The sequence below is a fragment of the Callospermophilus lateralis genome, unplaced genomic scaffold (genome assembly GCF_048772815.1).
Source record: "Callospermophilus lateralis isolate mCalLat2 unplaced genomic scaffold, mCalLat2.hap1 Scaffold_308, whole genome shotgun sequence".
NCBI classification, from domain to species: Eukaryota; Metazoa; Chordata; class Mammalia; order Rodentia; family Sciuridae; genus Callospermophilus; species Callospermophilus lateralis.
In genome coordinates, this window is record NW_027513702.1 from 273,202 (window position 1) to 282,208 (window position 9,007).

A 9,007-nucleotide genomic window follows, 5' to 3' on the forward strand; every position below is an offset into this window, starting at 1 on the left:
CAGCTATCCTGTACATGGCCATGTCACAGACCTTGGAGTTGTTGCATATCTTGGACACAAAACCATGAGCCTATTCTGGAGAGTGGCCAGAATTCAGAAGAAAACAGGGACTTAGGAAGGTAATAGGTATTGCTCATCCATAAGGCAAGCCGCACTCCATTCATAAATTAGGCAGGATGCACAATGGGAAGCTTTCTACTAGAAAGGACACATCCATTGTTGCATTCTCTTTTCTCATGTCTACAACCACGGACACAGTGGGATACACAGACATAGAAACACTCATTTTGTCAAACGACTTACTAGAAACAGTTCACTCCAAATCAAACAAACCGCCTTCCCTACCTATTCTCAGAATATGAGACAAAACAACAAACCCACACTCACAAAGGCACCTCCTTCCCTCAAGTAGGTCTGTGACTCTCCGGAGTTAACTCTGACTGGTGGGCCATATTATGTTCCCCCGAATTGGCGTGTCCTCTATCAGATCTGCTTTCCTTGACCAACTCTGTAAAGTTGTCAGGAAAAAGTGGCGATCCACTACCTGCTTTCTCAGGAAAAGTACCTCTTCAGTGCTCTCCTGGTATTTGGCTATACTCACATCATTAGGTACCGAGAAAGACTGACTCTGTCCTTGGAAAATCCAATCAAGTGAGCCCACAGGGACTTGGACTGGGATTGCCTCTCGGTGTCTTGGTTCTTGGATAGCAAGTTCAGAGAGTTCCATCACCAAGGAAATTAGATATGTCACTTTCTTTGGAACTGAATGAGGCCACTGCCTTGGCACCCCTTTTTCCTAACAGTTGCTTCCAAGGGTCCCATGAGATGGAGGCTGCCCCTACTTCCTGTGACACTTTCACAAGTTAGAACGGTATATCAACCATAGGCACACGTGAACAGCTTTCCACACAGGCCTGATTTGGTCCATCTTCTCTACAATAAGAAGAGAGAGGCTGATTAAGACACATCCCTTCATCCTGACCAGGTTGTTTGCCATGGAAGATGACTTTTGCTCTCTCAGGTCCTTCATAGCTGCCTATAACTTTTCCGGATATCATTTCTGTATGGACCTTTGAGGTTTTCAGCAGGTGGAAGGTCCCCTACTTTCCTGTATTGTAAGAACAACTCCGTCCCTGTTCTTCTGTAAAATGAGATTGAGGGAACAGTGTATGTTTAGGGTTAATAACAGGTTCAATTTGGGTTAGGAATCATTCTGTGCGATGAATAATGGTATTGGCAACCTGTGAGATTTACAAGAATGTAGAGGTGAAATATAAGTATGAAAATAAAAATCTAGGTATAATTTGAAACCCAGAAGGGCATTGGGCCCTTGATTGGGATACTTAGCTTGAATTATGTTCTCTAAAGATGTCTCAGATAATTCAATATACAATGGCATAGGACCTTGTACCTTGGATGATTGAACGTAGAAGAGAACATGCAGTAAAAAGGTATAGTCAGTAGGTTTAGAAAGATTGTCAGTAGGTTTAGGAAGAAGAGTGATTATAGGATTTAGACCAAAAGTTCTTTAGCAATATGGTTTCGGTTAGAGAGTGAATGTAAATGTCGGCACATATGAAGAGTCAGTCACTATGATAAACTGGGAAAATATGTAGAAATGCAGATATCAATAGAGACATTATTGCATCAGGCAAAATATAAAGTGAGTGATAGGATTAGACATTTTTAACAGGGTTGAGTTTGAATATATAATCTTAGGAAGAAACAAATATGTTGTCACCAATAGGATTGACATTTGAGAGCATTAGGCAGCATGGACTTGGATGTTTCTATTAATCCATGTTCACTTTCCTTTTAGGCTTTGGTACAGTCATAAGTGTGACCTTTACATTTTTTTTCAGAATATTATTGTGATAAAATGTATATGTAGATCAGGTGACATAAGTATTTCTTCCACCATTTCTGGTAGCAATATATTGAAGACGTAAAATTAGTATTGGGGGTCCAAAGAGGTGTACACTGTGTCTATGAAAATAAAGATAAAGCATGAATAGAACATACTGTGAATAAATAATATAACTTGTTCCAACTATAAATAATGGATTGAACTGATATCTGAAAAATTACAGGAAACCTTATATTGATATACAATCATTCTTTCCAAAATGGTATACATATAATGGTAATATTAGTGTTTTGGTTTATCACGAAGGGTGTGAGTTTTACTTCACCAGTGATTATGGAAATCGAAAATAACTTGTTTGGAAAGAAGCGTCATGAAAAGACGAGTTCAGAAACCCTGATAATACTTGTGTTCTGAAACAGGAATTGATTAAAGTTGAAACAAATGCTTGTAAATTTGTGAACTTGTGGATGAAATATATATCGTATGATGTGCAAAAACTGAAGAAATAATAATGTACCAGTGTTGAATACAAATGAACCTCAAATTACATATCATGTCCCATAGGAATCTACTTGCATTGGTGGTAAACTGGGTCAGTTACTGTAAAATTATTAGAATTTGTAGGCACCATTCACTGAAGTTTGTTTTCAGTACTAGGAAACAAATATGTATTTCAGGTGGATGAATATTTCGGAAAATAATCTTGTGAAAAGTTGATTATAAATCCATATACATGAACATGAATGAATTTAGAAAGTGTATATAAGACACATATATTTTATATATTGAAAAATCTGAATAGTGTGTGTGTGTGTGTGTGTATATATATATATATATATATAATATACACACACACACACACACACACACAAACTACACACAGACATTAAAAAGCAGCAATATATATGAAAATCAAAATTCATCAGTAAATATATATCATCCACAGATGCAAAAATAATTATTTTACTGAACATGAGTATATGTATAATGTTGTTCTACTAGAAAGCTCCCCTATAGTTTGAATCTTCAGTTCTAACAGCGTTTAAGAGGAGTGATCTCTTCTCACAATTTGAATCTGCCAAGTGAGAAACCTCACAAAAATGTACGTGGGATTCCTGGTAGGATTCTATGTGTGCATATAAATATACATGTGTGAATTGGCTACAGAGAAAGGGAAACAGGATTTCACACATTTGTTATCTTTAAAAACACATGGAGAACTATTTCAAATAAAAATTGACTAGATTTATAACTCCTACCTTATATAATGCAAAAGGCAAGTCCAACTATACAAGATGCCTCCTCTGAACTGCTTGAATTTCTATTCTGTTTGGGTTATTTTTCTCCATTATATTAGGATGAGTTGTCTGATTCTAGTAGGTATGGGTTAGTGTCAGGGATTCAGTATTTCAAAAGGAAAATTGGAAAATGAATTCAATGTGTAAGCAAATATGTGCTTCACAAATATCTGTTAAGGTCTGATATCCTCTCACTCTCATCCAGAAAAATGCCTTGACATTACCTTCACCCCAGGTAAAACATAATTAGAGGAGAAGAGTTAGAAAATCAGTGAATACATATCTGGAATGGAAAATGCTCAAGAGTTCATAACCATGGAGGTGGTAGAGGAGTTTCCAAAAGTAAGGGACAGGGTAAACACAACACAAACAGGTAGCTCTGAGAGCCTAAAAACTTTTTGAGAAACTGCCTCTGAGTTTGGGCACTTGAAATATATGTTGTTGTCAGGAGATTTGGCTTCTTTAGTAGTGAGACCATCAAAGCTGGTTCTGCATCTATGTGACCTGAAGGACATGGTTTCTTATTTTCCAATGAAGATGAGGCAGCAATGCTGAATCCTCTCTTTGTAGGTAAACTGTGACCACTGAGGACTAAGTGTCTCTCCGTGTTGACTGCGAAGCCATTTGGTCCTCCTACACTTTTTGTGGTGTTTTTCCTGCTGCGCTGGGAGTTTGGTATTTGCTTCACGAAATACCAGGAGCTCAACTGGGACATATTGCTGGAGGGAGTTCTGTCACGTGTGTTGGGTCAGGGTCTGCAGGAGAATGCACCAACCAGGCTTCTATCCCTCCTAGCTTGGCCCATTGCCCCCTCGTCCATATCAACCTGATTCAGAACATTGACCTGAAACCTCACCATATAACAAGATGCCTTTACATATAAGGGACTGCTGGCTGCACCATGTCAGTCACAAGCCATTTGGAATCCAATGGTAGATCCTCATGGCCCTACCACTGATGTTTCATCACACACCTGCCCACCACTGCTCTAGGCCCACTACTCAGCAGGCTCCAACTTACTGGCATCTCTGTTCTACACCATTTTCATGAAACCCAGTCAATCAAGGCATTGTCTGGTATACTCATGATCAGCAACAGGACATCCAAATGTTCTCCAGTGCCACCTGGTTGTGGGAACTTCCAAAAATTCATCGTATTTATCAAGCCATTTTTCAAGGATGAAGTTGGAGAAACTCTGGGTTTCAATACATTCAGGAAACACTAAATGTTGAGAAAGCTAATTTAAATGAAAACTCTGGAGAACTCTCACAGGCAAGGCTTCCCAAAGAGTGGGGAAAAGGTCACATGAAGCCAGGCACATTGAGGTGTAAAATGTGAGGTCCATGTGTGTTTTGACTCTCAACTATGGCTGCAAGTTTTTCACAATTATAGCATGTGATATCCTGGCTGAGATTCCCAGTGCTCTGTGGAAAGCCAGATCTCAGTTTCCAAGGGCAACTCTCATGCGTGGCCTCCTAAAATCCCAAAACAATTCATGGCAATACTTCTCTGAGGTGAGTTCCAGAACTCAGTCTCTATGGGGAATCACACCAGAGTTCAAGCCCAGGTGGACCCAGACATTTCTTCCAACCGCCACACAAATGACCACAATTAAAACCAAAACACTCCCACATGGCCCTCATCTTCTTCCATATAGTCACTCATCATGACCTCTGGCTGGAGGTTTCCATGAGGGGTGCAGCCATTAGTAGTGTCCAAAATAAGCTCACTTGCCCCTCATTTGCCTAAAGTCAGGGTGGCCTGGACACTCTTAATATGAACCAGGAGTGGTCAAATAAGCCTGCCGTTCATGCTGCTCTGTTTCTCCAATTTGAGGCCTAATGACTTTCAGGTATGGAATATTTATGTGAAATAGAGTCATGAGAAAAGCCAAGCACCTCGGCAGAGATTTCAAGAACTCATTTGACCCAATGGATCAGTATTCTCACTTGATGGATGTCAGGAACCTAACAGAAGAAGGCGAGAGACTTCATCCACAATGACTGATCTTTTGGCCATTTTGGTTTTGGATGCGCACATGCGATCATTCTTTGGATCCATCATGTGCTGAGAATAAAAATCACAGCCACATACAAGGCCAAGAGGCTAATTCAGACACATTCCTTTCCAAAGCAATTAAGCAAAGAGCCACAGGTGATGCCTATTCATTTCAAATTTAAAACTGTTTTCTTCAGGCTTCACAAAGGAGTGGCCTGAGGCAAAGACCTTCCTGACATTCAGGGCAACAGAACATAAGGTAAGCAAAAGGCCCAAAGCAGGGTTTCTCCACTGAGACTTTCCTGGTCACACTGATATCTGAGTTTTCTGAGATGATCTCCATTCTCTTCAGCTATCCAGTATATGGCCATGTAACAGAGCTTGGAGGTGGTACATATCTTGGACACAAATCCCTGAGCCTATTCTGGAGACTGGCCAGAATTCAGGAAGAAAACAGGAACTTAGGATGATAGCAGGTGTTGCCCATCGATAAGACAAGGTGCAGTCCATTCATAAATTGAGCAGGATGAATTATGGTAAGATTTATACTAGACAGGACACATCCATTAATGCATTCTCTTTTCTAATGTCTACAACAATGGACATACTCGGATACACAAACATAGAAACACTCACCTTGTCAAATGACTTACTCGAAACAGTCCACTTCAATCCAAACAAACCGCCATTCCTACCTTTTGTTAGAACATGAGACAAAACCACAAACCCACACCCACTCCCACAATGGCACCTCCTTCCCCCAAGTAGATCTGTGACTATCTGGAGTGTCCTCTAACTGCTCGGCCATACTATATTCCTTCGAAATAGTCTGTCCTCTCTCAGGTCTGGTTTCCTTGGCTAACTCTGTGAAGTTGTCAGGAAAAAGTGGTGAGCCACTACTGGCTTTCTCAGAAAAGGTACCTCTTCAGTGCTCTCCTGGCATTTGGCCATCCTCACATTAGTAGGTACCAAGAAATACTGACTCTGTCCTTGGTAAATCCAAACAAGTGAGACCACTGTGACTGGGAATGGGATAGCGTCTGGGTGCCTGGGCACTAGGATACAAAGATCATAGAGTTCCATCACCAAGGAAATGAGGTATGTCACTTTCTTTGGAATTGAATGAATGAGGTCACTGCCTTGGCAACCAGTTTGTCCTAACACTTGCTTCCAAGGGTCCCATGAGATGGAGGGTGCTCCTACTTCCTGGAACACTTACACAAGTTAGAATGGTATATCAACCATAGGCACCTGGGAACAGCTCTCCACACAGGTCTGGTTTAGTCCATCTTCTCTAACATAAGTAGAGAGAGGCTGATTCAGACACATCCCTTTATCCTGACCAGGTTGTTTGCCATGGAATAGGACTTTTGCTCTCTCAGGTCTTTCATACCTCCCTACAACTTCTCCAGGTATCATTTCTGCATGGACCTTTGAGGTTTTCAGCAGGTGGAAGGTCCCCTAATTCCCTGTATTTTAAGAACAACTCTGTCACTGCTCTTCTGTAAAATGAGATTGAGGGAACAGTGTATGTTTAGGGTTAATAACAGGTTCAATTTGGGTTAGGAATCATTCTGTGCGATGAATAATGGTATTGGGAACTTGCGATAATTACAAGAACATAGAGGTGAAATATAAGTATGGAAACAGAAATCTAGGTATGATTTGAAGCACAGGACCTTGTACCTTGGTAGATTTAATGTAGAAGAGAACATCCAGTCAAAAATGGATAGTCGTTAGGATTAGGAAGATAGGTTCGGTAGGTTTAGGAAGAAGAGTGAGTATAGTATTTGGAACAAAAGTTCTTTAGCAATAGGGTTTCGGTTAGAGAATGAATGAAAATGTCAGCACATATGAAGAGTCAGTCACAATGATGAACTGGGGAAAATAAGTAGGAAAGCAGGTATCAATAGAGACATTATGAAATCAGGCAAAGTATAAAGTGAGTTATAGGATTAGACATTTGCAACAGGGTTTAATTTGAATATATAATCATTGGAAGAAACAAATATGTTGTCACCAATAGGATTGACATTTGAGAGCATTAGGCAACCTTCACATGGATGTTTTTAGTTAAACATTTTCACTTTTCTTTTAGGCTTCGGTACAATCATAAGTGTGACCTTTACATTTTTTGTTCAGAATTTTACTGTGATAAAATATATATGTGGATCAGGTGACATGAGTATTTCTTCCACCATTTCTGGGAGCAATATTTTGAAGACATATACATTAGTGTTAGGGGTACACAGAGGTGTACCCTGTGTCTATGAATATAGAGATAATGCATGAATAGACCATCCTGTGAATAAATAATATAACTGGTTCCACTTTAAATAATGAATTGAATTGATATCTAAAAATATATAAGAAATCTTATATTGATATATATATATATATATATATATATATATATATATATATACACACACACACACACACACGCACACGCACAGACATTAAAAAGTAGCAATATAAGAGATCCAACATGGTGGCGGACATGGAGAATTCAAGTATCTGACCTCATTTGCTGCGCAGGCATAGGGAGTCGTAAACTGTCTAAATGCTGTTTGTTCAGAATCACTAGGCAATGCTGACCTGACGTGGATCTGGTGTGAACAGTCTGGGCCCCTGAGAAAACACACAGAGCCCGGATCGGCTGCATAGAAGCTCAGATTTGCCTGCTTCTTGTGACTCAGAACTAACGTTCCCTCTGAAATAACTGGTCGCCCCTTCTGAATTTACAGAGGTAAAAGGCCACTGGATTGAAATGGGGCTTTGGAGACACAGTCAGGACCCATCCATTGCATTGGTCACCTGGCAAAAGGAACGAATGGTCACCATTTGCATGGGATACCACCGTGGAAAAGAACTGATGTCATGGGCAGAGGAGATAACTTCATTGAAACCAGTAAGACAGGTGTGTAATTCCCTATGCATGTCTCTCCACACAGCGGGGAAACATTAAGGGCCCCTCCCAGCTCTCCCTTAAGGGGCCCTCCCAGGTCTCCCGTGAGAAAGATGGCCAGACCGAGGGAATCATGTGTCCTGTGGGACTTGTGGTGTGGAATTCCTGGCTACCGCTCCTACCAGTGCTGACAACTGAGGTCTCTTACACCAGCTAATGTGGGCATGGATACCAGAGAGCAAGCAAATTCGCTGGGGGTTCCCAGCCCCAAGCTCTACAAACTTAGGGTCTGAGGGAGGCAAACAGGGAGAGAGTGCCAAGCGTTGATGAAAACAGGGCTACCAGGAGCAGAGACCTGACGTGTAGCAAGTATTGTGGTGAGCGTCACAGTTGAGCGGAGCCTGGCTTGAGGAAACACTAGAGAAGGTCCTAGGCACTCAGGATTAGAGACCCGCCCAGTCTGGGAGGAAGAGCTGCTGCACAGTGATTGGTTCCCACCTATTGAGAGGAGAAGCTTGGCCCAGTGAGCACAGCTCCACCTACTGGAAGAGAAGTTAATTGAAGTCTATGACTGCATGTATTATTATTATTATTATTTTATTTTTATTTTTTTTCTTTCATTTAAATTTTTTGTGTTGTTCTTTAACTTATTTTAATGTTTTTATTTTTTTAATTTTACTATTATTATTATTATTTTAAATTTTAATTTTCATTTTTTAATTATCATTATTATTTTAAAAAAATTATTTCTTTCTTTATTTTCTATTTTTTTCTTTTGTCTTTTCATTTCTTTTCAATTTTCTTATTCCCCCATCCTTGAATTCTACCTGCCTATTCTCATTCTCTTTAGTGACTTCTTCCCATCCCTTCTAATATCTTTCCTCCCAAGCTTCAAATAAATTTATAAGAATTAGAAGTAACTCAGCACTCAAACAG